This window comes from Palaemon carinicauda, chromosome 7, assembly GCF_036898095.1.
Source record: "Palaemon carinicauda isolate YSFRI2023 chromosome 7, ASM3689809v2, whole genome shotgun sequence".
In the NCBI taxonomy this organism is placed as follows: domain Eukaryota; kingdom Metazoa; phylum Arthropoda; class Malacostraca; order Decapoda; family Palaemonidae; genus Palaemon; species Palaemon carinicauda.
Window position 1 is genome coordinate 152,987,461 of NC_090731.1, and position 12,698 is coordinate 153,000,158.

Consider the following 12,698-nt stretch of genomic DNA (forward strand, 5'->3'; position numbering starts at 1 on the left):
CTTGAAAGCAAGGAGCATTGATACGAGTTCCTGAGATACCAGGCGGCGCCCAAACAACTGATATTTAATTTCTTCTCCCTAATACCTAAGAGTATATAAGATTTAGATTCCAACATTGTGTTAATATAGTTAATAAGTATCCTGAAGCGCTATACATAGAGATATATCAATGAATTATGTGAACACAAACTCGTAAGGATGGACGTATTGCAGATTGTGAAGAAATGATTATAGCTTATATCTAATCAAGTCATATTTTTAGTATTTACAAATCGCCTACACACTCTTATGCCATATAAATACTCACTGAAAATAAATATACGCCCATTACAGAAATACATCATTCACAATCTTAGAAAACGTTGATATACTTTGAAGTTTTCATATACTACTGCATAGGCCTAGTTGTGTGGTAAGATAAATCTAAGCTTAGATTATTAAATCTAGTAGGCTGTAATATCAGGAAAATATGAAGTGGGTTAAAAAATATATATATATATATATATATATATATATATATATATATATATATATATATATATATATATATATAGATAGATAGATAGATAGATAGATAGATAGATAGATAGATAGATAGATATATATATATATATATATATATATATATATATATATATATATATATATATATATATATATATATATATAATAAATTAGCTAGCGTAAAACTAATAAGCCTATTAATTTAAGTGACTAGAGATTAACCATAATTCACAACTATTTAGCGGAAGGCGTTCCACTCAGGTTATCCACATCATGTAACATTCTCAAGTTGGTAAATTTCCACGTTTTCATAGTTCGTTGTAGGCCTAAGGTTACTGATTATGTTAAATGGGTAGTGTTGGCAAGTTGGCAATCCTCCAGAATGCCAAAGTTCCAGATTTCTCTTGAAGAATGCAAGTCGTGCTGGCCACTTCCACTTTCCTTTCTCTGCGTGCTTATTTTATATTCATAATCGTAGACCTAATGATATTGAAAGTGATGAATAAAGTGAAGATTCAAAAAAATCAAAAGATGATAGTGACTTACATGCAGTCTCTCTCTCTCTCTCTCTCTCTCTCTCTCTCTCTCTCTCTCTCTCTCTCTCTCTCTCTCTCTCTTTCATGTGAGGTCTTATTTTAGCAGTGAGAATTTACAAAAATAAGCTAAACAAGCTATAGCTTGGGTACCCCACTTTCTTGCGACCCCGAAAAAATAGTGTGCATATTTCTAAATTATACACTACAAAGGAACTAGAATAATGCAATGGTTTTGAAAGTACCATCTGTTGACAATTTTATGAATTTCATCATATTAGTAGCTTGTAGCTCGAACATTATAATTCATCATCCGTGGCTCTTGTTTTACGGGATATTTTCATCTATTTGACTTTTTGGAAATGTTATAACGCCAAACATTTCGTGATATTTATTGATTGATTGATAATTTACAAATTAACTACAATATTTTGGTTAAATCCCTACCTCGACGTTAATTAAAATATATATATATATATATATATATATATATATATATATATATATATATATATATATATATATATATATACTCTTTTTTTTGCGGATACTTTAAGATCCCAGCAGTGATTTAGCATAAGTTAATCACACGTATGATTGATCAATTGATTGGCACATGATTTAAGGTATGATTAATAGCATGGCACATGCATGATGTCATGATGGATTGTACGATTGATAACCAAATTAGTAAATAACTTGCATCAGGCTAAGTTTAAATGAATGTTTATGTCCATAGAATACCCAAGCACATGGTTGATGGTATGATAATCACATGGGACATGATTCACGGCATGATTAATCACATGGCACATGATCAATTGCATAATTGATCGCCACATAGATGAACAACAATGCTTAAGTTGATAAAAAGCACGGTACGGTTTACCCTTATTACATACATTATGACACAAGCAATAAAATAATATTGATACTAATAATAAAATCAATCGATAATACTAAACCTAACATACAAAGAACGAAGAGTAACATTGATAATAATAACAAAACCATGCAAAAGAAGATTGGTCACACTTACATTCGGCAGCGAAGGAAGGAGCTGGACAGCCGGTAGAAGCTTACCACACGCACATCCGGTGGCTAGAGTACCAGCTGGAGGCCTTCTTGGCAATACATTCCACCCTAGGCCTACTGACAGCATGCATTTCTGCAAACCCTTTACTTTGTAGGTTGCACCAGAATGCATCATAGTGAACACTGTCTTCATTAAGAGTTGGCTTTTCTCCTATGTATATTTTCTTGTAAAAGACTCCTCACTAATACAACCATAAATATATGCATTTTCCTTATTAACATCACCAAGAGCCCAATATATATCTAGCATGTCTTTCACGTTTTCTATAGTGACCCACTCAAAGCAATCGCCTTTACACTGGGGCCAAAGTTTCTTTAAGCCCTGCATTTCAATTTTGTAACCACAACTTACATAAGTAATCCCTAAATTTCTATTTTTCTTTGTTCCATTCTGAGCCCAACCCTCAATATTACGCTCAACTGTTCCTACTTTTTTTATCACTTTCTGGGATCGCTTTGGAGTTTCATTTGCCCAACACTATCACAATTATAAATGACTAGCCAAGCAACAACAATAGCTAGAAAAGGAGAATGTTGCCAGCCCTAGGACCCAAAAAGGGAAAATAGCCCACTGAGGAAAGGAAAACAAAGAAAAAGATAGACTTGTGTATTAAAGTATACCCTCAAGCAAGATAACTCTAACCCCAAACACTGGAAGGCCATGATACAGAGGATATAATAATATCCAAGACTAGTGAACAATGGTTTCATTTTTAGCGTCCTTCTAGGAAAGCTGTTTACTATAGCTAAAGTCCCTTCTATCCTTATCAAGTGGAAAGTAGCCACTGAGTAATTACAGTGGGGTACTTAACCCTATGAGGAAGAATTTTTCGATTACCTTAGTGTTGCCAGGTGTAGGCCTATACGGGAAGAGGAGAATGTACAAAAAATAGGCCGATTATTTGGTGTATGTGCAGGCAAATAAAAAATAAGCCGTAACAAGAGAGGGATCCAATGTAACACTATCTGGCCAGTCAAAGGACCCAATAACTTAAGCGAAAGTATCTTAACGGGTGGCTGGTGCCTTACCCAACCTACTATAGTCCATTTCTTTTATCGAGGCATATTTGCAGACTCGCAGGGGTGCCCTTTTAGCTGGGAAAAGTTTCCTGATCGCTGATTAGTTGGACAAGATAATTCTAACCAATCAGCGATCAGGAAACTTTTCCCAGCCAAAAGGGCACCCCTGCGAGTCTGTGCAAATATGCCTCGATAAAAGAAATAGACTATAGAACTGTCAATTTCGGCGTTCTCGTTCACAAAACTTGGTGATGTGTTATCACTTGCCCCAGCACTTTCAGAGGCAAATTGCAATCTGGATCAATGTCACTATCGTCAATATCGGACTCTGAACCTGAAGAATGCATACACCTACACACAGTGTTGTTCCTTGGCAAATGCAGCATGCACTGTTTTACGATAAAAACCCCAATATTTGAAATACTGTCACTCGATGCTGGGAGCCGAAGATCATCAGGACACTCATTATCACTTCCCGACACCGTCTCGAGTATTAACAATTTCTAAAAAGGCCAATAAACTTTTAAAATATACAGAGAAGACTCGGGGTAAGTTGAACTTCACACTTGACATGCGCGCCGTAAAGACAGAGCGGCAGATGTAAACATTAAACAAAAGACTCGAGCAAATTGAATGGCTGCCAACCGATGCGTTCACCAGCATTAAAATTTTCGGCAAAGTATTCTTTTCAAAAAAGTATATCGGCAGAGTTTTTCTCCTTTTATGTTAAAATGTAATTATATAATTAATCTTAAAAGCCAGTCACAAGGTTAAAAATCATTTGCATACTCAATACTTTTAAAAATCTTCCATTTCTCGGATTTTGCACTCACGCCATTCCAAAGAGAGCTTGTGCTACCCAGAAGTAATAATGCTTTGATGCCGTAAATATTTTTGATGGGGAATTATTCAAGATATATTCAATTTATTTTTATCATATTTAAATAGAGGATAAAACTATTGCCATTCTTCAAAGATCATTCAAAAGTCCCAAAGTCTTCGATGGCCACAAGTGCAATACCTGATGGAATAATTCCTGATTTGCATCATCTACATATTGATACATAAGAGAAAGGTGAAGCAAGACATCAAGCCATAAATATTATGAGTAAAACGAAGTAGTCGGAATTCATGGTAATGTTATATTTGGGGAGTTATTTGCTGGATGAATTTCATAAGACAGTCAATTACTGCAAGACTCCAAAGTTAGTCTAGACGTAGGCCTATGTAGCAAATTGTATGCTTCACTTCGGATTTTGTTAAAGGTACCAAGGATCCTTTCGATTATTTTGAAGATTAGGCAAAGGAAAATTTTCCTATTGACAATTAAAAAAAAAAAAAACTTCTAGAAGGCATATGAAAGATGATGCTTTAAAGAACATTGAGCGAAGAGACAAGTTCGGGGTCAATGCATTTATACCTGTGTTGGTTGCGTTGGTCAAATTTGGGAAAGAGAGCATCAATACACAACACTTATACAATACTTATATGAATTGAAAACCAAAATATAACTAAAGTAGGATTTTACTTTAATCGTGTAAGAAATAATGTCTGCATCCTAAACAAGTAAAGCCATGTTTATGCTGTTCTCGGTTTGTCCCACAATTGGTAGGCTACCCAGATAGAATTCGTTTACGTTATATTGTTGCCTGCTGATAATTCTTTGTAGATGATAGAGTTTGTGAATAATTATATGTCTCGCCGCAGCCTTTATGAATAATCTCTCTTCGAATATGCAATTAAAACCTATTTTCAATTATATGAATTAGACAGGAGCAACTTGCGTTACAAGAGAAATCGTACTAGATAATCCGTTCGTGATCATTTTACCTAGATGGTGAAATGGTAATCGAGATATATACATGCTTTTCATTATCATATCATCCAAATTACTGAGTACTTTTAATTATGGAATATTCTCTCTGCTGGAAGTATTGGCAATTCTGAACCCCTGTAATTGCTATGCCAGTCCAATTTTCCCCGAACTATAGTTGAGAATGCCCTCTAAGATTTCTTATGTTTGTCATGATACTTCTAATATTGGTATTTTTATCATATTTTTTTCTTATTTCATTGTATTCACGCTCATGCTTACGTATGAGGAATATGTCACGTATTTTTAAAGAAAGAATGCTACAGTTTCCCTCGTGATTGAATGGATATTTACATGTTAAAGATGCCAATAGATGGGCCCAGTGAGGGATTTTTTTTTTTTTTTTTTTTTGGTATAAAATACTGTTGAAATCTGGTTTTGAGGAAATTTGGGGCATTGGTACTCGACTGAATTAGCCAATAGGAACACGCCATTTGGGTAAACCGTTAGCTAATAGTTGCTTGCTCATTCAATTACCTAAAAGAGCAAAGGACAATTCGGTAAATGACATACAGTTGTAAAATCTTATTTCGATAGGTTGATAATGGTCTTATAAGAGTGGAAAAACATTAAATATTAAAGATTTTTGTATGTTATATTAAATATTCATTCAAAATGACAGAAGCGCAGGCAATGCTCGTGATCATTTTTTTTTTTTTTTTTTTTTTTTTTGCAGCCGAACGCTCGAAAAGAAAGTCTACCAAAAGTTGAAGTTTCCTTATCATGTTATATCGATCTATACAAAAATCTTTTAACACATTTATTGGCAGAAATTAATCTACAGTGTTTTAACTTATGATATGTAATACCACGACTCATGTCCGTGCAGTAACACCAATATCTCTAAACTTATAATAGCCTGATTTTAATGTGTAATTTCAGGCGATTTGTTTTCCAAATTTTACTTAATTTGTTCTACAAAGTAATCTTGTTACGATTCTGGGAGTCACTTTATTTTCGGCCAATATCATCTCGGCAGTTATTCCATTGTATCCAAGGGCTTTCCATCTCCTGGAGTTTTTAATGATAGCTTCGACTTCAAACACATTGAATTCATTCATGGGCTCATCAAGGTCTTCCTCAGCTTCAGGTATATTAATCAGATTATTCCCTTCATATCTCCTTTTCCTTATCTACTGTATAATAATAACAATCTTAACCAGAATCGTGATCTTGATGTGGATCGCCTTCAAAATTTATTGGGTAATTCCGGAGCATAATACTATCCGTTGTTAAAATTTGGTGAAAATCTGACAATGAGTTTTGATGTAATCCTGCTAAGACAAAAACCAACAGTTAAATAGATAAATAAATTAAATAGATAACAGACAAATAAACAGATAAATAATTAAATAAACGCAGATAATCTTGTAACCTTCTTGATAGAGGTAATAATAATAATAATAATAATAATAATAATAATAATAATAATAATAATAATAATAATAATAATAATAATAATAATGATAATAATAATAACTGGATGAAGACGAGCAGAAGAAGAGAGTGATTTTCTAAAGATGATGGTATAGATAACTTTAAGATAGCTACTGTTGTTGCAAAGAAAAGAGAGCATATGGATTTAGATGGCAGATAAAGTTAACGCATTGACAAAGTTTCTCCTCCCATTGGTGTCATTTCTTAAAATACTCAAACCTCTTGGGATGACATAAATACTTATTCTTACCAAATATCCATTGCCTTTAAGTATGCTTAACGAATACAAACTCCGCTTTACTCGTTTTCCATCATTTTTCGTTTATTACATCCTTCTGTATTGTTGCAAATAAAAGTAACCAGAAAAAAATAAAACCTCTACAAGAAGTTGAAAAACTACTAAAGGGAAGCTAGCTGAACATTCATGGCATAATGTAAACAAAAAAACTTCTTCCCTCATTCCAATCAGCGACTCGAGAGCTCCTTGCAACACAGAACTATATAACCTCACTTCTTCTCTGCTACTTGGTATGTGAAACGTGGTCTTCGTCGTAGGGTCGGGGGAGATGATCGCGTCGTGTTATGTATGCACTTTGGCTTCTATATGTGAGGTCAACCCCCCCCCCCCCCCCCCCCCGCACCCCAGTGGCCCTCCCTCTATAGTCCTTTCAGTTCACAAGGTGAGGTGAGGGCTGCCTCCGCTGTAAAACGCCGAAATTATTGTTCGCCGGCTTACGCTGCTGGGTTCTCATGGGCTGCCAGGATTATGTACGGCCCATCAAGGAGCGAAGCTTCCAGAATGTAAATCAACCTACAGCTTCGCCCTTAAGAGCAGAGGACTACTTTAAAGGCTTGTTTTAAATAATTGGACGACGCTCTGTTTATTGTTGCTGTGTTGCGATACGTGTTATGGCGGAGTAAGAGGAAAGCGGTTCCGTTTATTTACAACCGCACCCCCCCCCCACCTCTCTCTCTCTCTCTCTCTCTCTCTCTCTCTCTCTCTCTCTCTCTCTCTCTCTCTCTCTCTCTCTCTCTCTCTCTCTCTTGTTGTATATATATCCTTGAATGAGGTGATTAAAGTTTCAATGTAGCTACTTTGCAGTAAAACCATTTCCTTTTTGCATGTTTTTCAATAAATAGGAATATTTGTGTATCATCACTGTGGTTTAAAAACCTACGTGTCATTTACACTTTCTTTATAATTTTCAATCACAAAGACCAAAATAATGATCAATCAACGGGGGGCATTTTTTAACTTTTTCTTTATTACGAACTTAGCTACTAATTACTTATAAACTTTGCATTTTTTCTGTTAGGTCTGCTGCTAATTTCTAAACAAGGGGAATTATATAAAGATATCAAGATTTATGGATTTAGGTTATATAATCCGGCGCTGGGGCCTGTGGGGCCATTCAGAACTCAAGTGCATTCTAGGTAAGTCAAGTTGCTTCATGAAGTAAACGTTAGAAGAGGTTGGACAGTAAGAGGGATCAAGAAATGAAACATAAAGCAAGCACAGCTGGGAGCCGAAGGAACGCGGAAAGCCCCTTAAGTAATGCCTACAGTGTACTGAGAAAGGTGTACTGGCGGCGCTATCCTCCTACGGGGTATATAGAGATAGACAGTATTTACAATAACTGTATTTGTTCCATCAATGAAAATGATGAAAGTGAAAGAGATTGAGTTTCAGAGAGTCTGGATTTGAATAACAACAATATATGATTAGTGATTTCCGTACTGGGGTAGCAGAATAATATATGGTATAGTTTGTAGATTATTTGTATATCCTGAAATGAATAAGGAAGGAGAGCTTCTCATTGAAATACTTTCAGAATGGGGTTGATTTGTTGGAAATATGTGATTTCCAAAAAGTATGCACTGTAGCCGAAAGATGAAATTATGAGAAAAAGACTTTCTAACAGGTGTTCATTGATATTTTCCAAAGGCCACGGAGAAATTTATGTCCATTATGGTATGCCGGAGACTGGTAAGGGCCCTTAACTGGAACAAGAGATGCGACTGAAGGATGCCATCCTCTTCATAAAGCTGTAAATTCGTGGTTTTCATCCATGGTGCTAAGTCCACATAAATGCCCGTGGTTGGTCCTTTTAGGAGTTTAAAGACGCCATCTATGCTGTCCTACTTTCGTGAAGGGTTATAAAGATTTTCCACTAAAGGGAAGTCAGAACAGGTCAAGAGGTCATGCAGATGTTACTGATCTTGCATGAAACATTACAGTGCTGTTAGGTCACCTTATCCTTCAGTTGGCCTGTATAGGTTCAACCTCCCCACCTCCAACCAAAAAACAAATCCACCATCTGGCTGTTCCAGGATATTGCCGTCTGCCTCATCTTTGCTCTTCAGGCTTATCATCTCTCTCGGGGCTTCTAATCTGTTCTTTAATGCACTAGACATTCAACATGTTTAAATCCTGGATAAACTCATCCAAATCTCATTTTGCTGACGTATGTGATATTCATACGAGAGAATTATCAATGAAAGTTACCTTGATATAGTGGAAGGAGTATGATTTTCCATGAGCATGAGGTATTACTTTGTGGAAGAACTTGCTGGAGACTGGTGCATATCTATATGATGTCTTGTGTCATCATTTCTCAGTTGTCCATTTATGGGAAAAGATCATTATAAATTGAAATCATCCAAAGTTTCATTAAACTCAAGGTTCAATTAATCGGTTAGGTAAGCTACAAGAGGACAACCATGTCCGAGGAGAAAAAGAAAGGTAAGACGATTATCAACCAAACAAACTGAGGTTTTTCTATGGAATTCTATTCAACGGGAAGACATATATCTCGAATAAGATATAGAATTACTCTTGATACAATGTATCAGAAAAAGGATTTATCTACGAGATAGCGCCTTTAATTAAAACCTTGTTACTTGGTCTCACTTAGATCACTCAGATTATCACAATTTTCTAAGATGACAACATGAAACGTCTCCTCGTTCTCTATTACAAATTTTATCACTTTTAATAGTGGTCTAAATTAAATAACTAATAATGTATAGGCTTAGGCTATCTCACGTATCTGTTGATAAGGTTTATAATTATCATAAAAAACAGACATCTGATAACCAAAAATCTATTTCATCATATTAAAAGAGATTGCAAGATCTTAAATCACTTTAGGATTAAACTGCTGTAAAGAATTCATTGATTTCTTAACAATACTTCCGCTTCAGATGATATAGGATTGTTATTCCTACGAAAGTTCTCGAGGAAAGAGATTCTGATCATGAATGCATGATAAAGTATGGGATAATTACTCTAACATACGTTTACAGAATCATTTGTCATGAAGAGTTCTCTTGCTTGATGGTACACTCGGGCACACTATTCTATCTTATTTCTCTTCCTCTTGTTTTGTTAAAGGATTTATAGTTTGTATAGGAAATGCTTGTTTTAATGTTAGTATTCTTAAATATTTTATTTTTCCTTGTTTCCTTTCCTTACTGGACTATTTTCCCTGTTGGAGCCCTTGGGCTTATAGCATCATGCTTTTCCAACTAGGGTTGTATCTTAGCCACAACAACAACAACAACAACAACAACAACAACAATAATAATAATAATAATAATAATAATAATAATAATAATAATAATAATAATAATAATAATAAGCTGTACTCCAACAAAGAGATACAAAACCAACATGAATGTATCCATGGAAAGTTTCCAGATATGCTTGGCATTTCATTCATGTTGATTTTGAGGGTCCATTCATGGGTCATTCAAATATGAATGACCCAAAAATAGACCTGCAGTCATACAATAAGTGACCAGAAGAAATTCCTGTGCTGTCACATAGATGTACCTTAGTTTAACTCACGAAAGTTAAGGAATTTTTCTACATGGAAATTACACGAGCTTACTGTAGAGTTGTGGCCCACTAGTTTAAAGGTTTAAAGACCACTCATGAATGGCAGAGGTAAGGGACATTGATATTGCCCCAGCAAGTAGGACAGTGTCCTAGAGACTGACCATATATACATACGATCAGCGCCAAGCTCCCTCTGCCTCCAAGCTATGAACAGGGAGGGCCAGGCAATGGCTGCTGATGACTCAGCAGTTAGACTTATAAGCTCCCCAAGCAACACCCAACCCCTCCGGCCTCCATAGCTCACAAGGGTGGTGAGGTTGCAGCCACTAAAGGAATTAATGAGTTTGAGCGGTACTCGAACCCTGTCTAGCGATCACCAGTCAGAGACGTTACTGTAAGGACACCGCTCCCTTCGTCGTCCAGAAAATCAACAAACTGTTTATTTATTTGAATTCTCCTTTCGCCACACCGTGGTTTCCCATGTATATGTATTCTGCTCTATCAGAGCTACATTTTGACATATGTATTATTTCATTACATGTTTCTGTTAACTCATTATTCGTATATTTGTAAGTGTAAGAAAACACATATTTTGGCGGGCAATTCAATCTGATTTGGCGCTAGCGTCATCCTACCTTTCCGTCCGCACCTTGTAATATACTCCCACGCACATTTGAATAAAGTATCAGTTGATCTTGGTGACGCTTGTCTCACTGTCCTTACATTACCAATAGGCCACAACGTGGCTCATGCGAGGGTAACACGTTACATATACCACTTCCACTCAAGCGGGAATATCACCATTCTGCCAGCAGAAGTCGTACTTTTAAGAAGTAACCTATTCACTCAACTTATTTGAGCCTTTCTAAGTAGGTGTATTAGATCATTCATGATACTGTAGTTTCTTTATTGTGTAATTTTCTTGTTTCAAATTTGATTTTTTAACTAGTTGTTACTATTGCTAAACTTATTCTTTAATATGTACTAACAGACGAAGTCTCTGTTATTTTTTTTTTCTCACAATAAAGAATCATTACCATGAGCAAGTCTTTCTTCGCCAATTGTACTATATAATTCTAAGACATGAGTGACTATATTCTTGATACATTTGAGATATTTCCTCATAAGAAATTGTATTTTGAAGCTGTACTTTTGCTCGTACTAGTTGTTTTTCCTTTACACAACTTAACATCCTTGAATTTTAATCATGACTACTGTTGGTTAAAAAAAGACCTAAGTAAAATTTATTTCCTATTTTATTTTGTATACCACTTGTCTCTAAACTGCAAAGGATAGTTTGGGTTTAATCTAAACGTGAATTGGCTGAACTAAGAAATCTTTCCCATAGCCGATGCAAATGCTATGTGTAGGTAATTCTAACTCATATTGCCTCAACTTTGTCAAAGAATTCATAGTTGAATATCAAGTTTTATAGGTGTTCAACAAAGGTTTCTACAAATTTCTGTGATTAATGAATAGCCATGTAAAACAGAAATTACTCATAATTTATACATGATATATGTTGAGAATATTATCATATTATCTCAATGTCTTTACTGAAGAGAGCATTTTGAACGCTGTAGATTTTCTGAACTTCCTTACATGCACATAATATTAACAAATTCTTCCCTCATCTTTTGTGCATATCAATTTTTTTTCATATAACTCTTTACACTAAATTTCAGCAGATGCCTAGAAATTTTATACGTGTGCTATCAGTTGAAAGCACATCATACCCAGTAAGAGAGTTTCATATGCGTTTCCTGTGGTACTGAATGCATGTGGCACCGTCCTTCTTCATTAGTTTGCAAACTTCTCTGGATACCGACTGCCAGTCTTGTCCTGGTTACTTTTTTTTTTTTTTTTTTTTTTTTTTTTTTTTTTTTTTTTTTTTTTTTTTTTTTTTTTTTTTTACCACCTATTATATCAAATCTTTTATTCAAACAGTGTATTCACTTATGTGTTAGGTCATCTTAAGTTACCTGCACATTCAATGGTAAAAATAACAAAGATTATCGTTTAATAATTTCTTGAAGGGTATATACTCTTATTCCGTCTTTATCGCCGGTTTGCTATTTCATTTGAACTTTTTTAAAGTAATAAGAATAGAATGATAATGTTTGATAAACTAATTAGATATATACTACAGATTTGTCACCAAACGTATGACCTCCCAGGGATATTTCAAGCTAAAATTAAAGTCCCATGAAGCTCACTGTATTAGACAAGCCAAAGAAGGATTCTCGAGTAATGATTACTGCTTAATTCTATGCATAATGAATACAAAAGTATTTTATATTATGAAAGCTACAAATTATATACTTAGATCTCTCTTACAAATCTTTAAATTCTAAATATTTCCCCTTATCTGTTTGCATTTGTTGTTGTTTGCTGG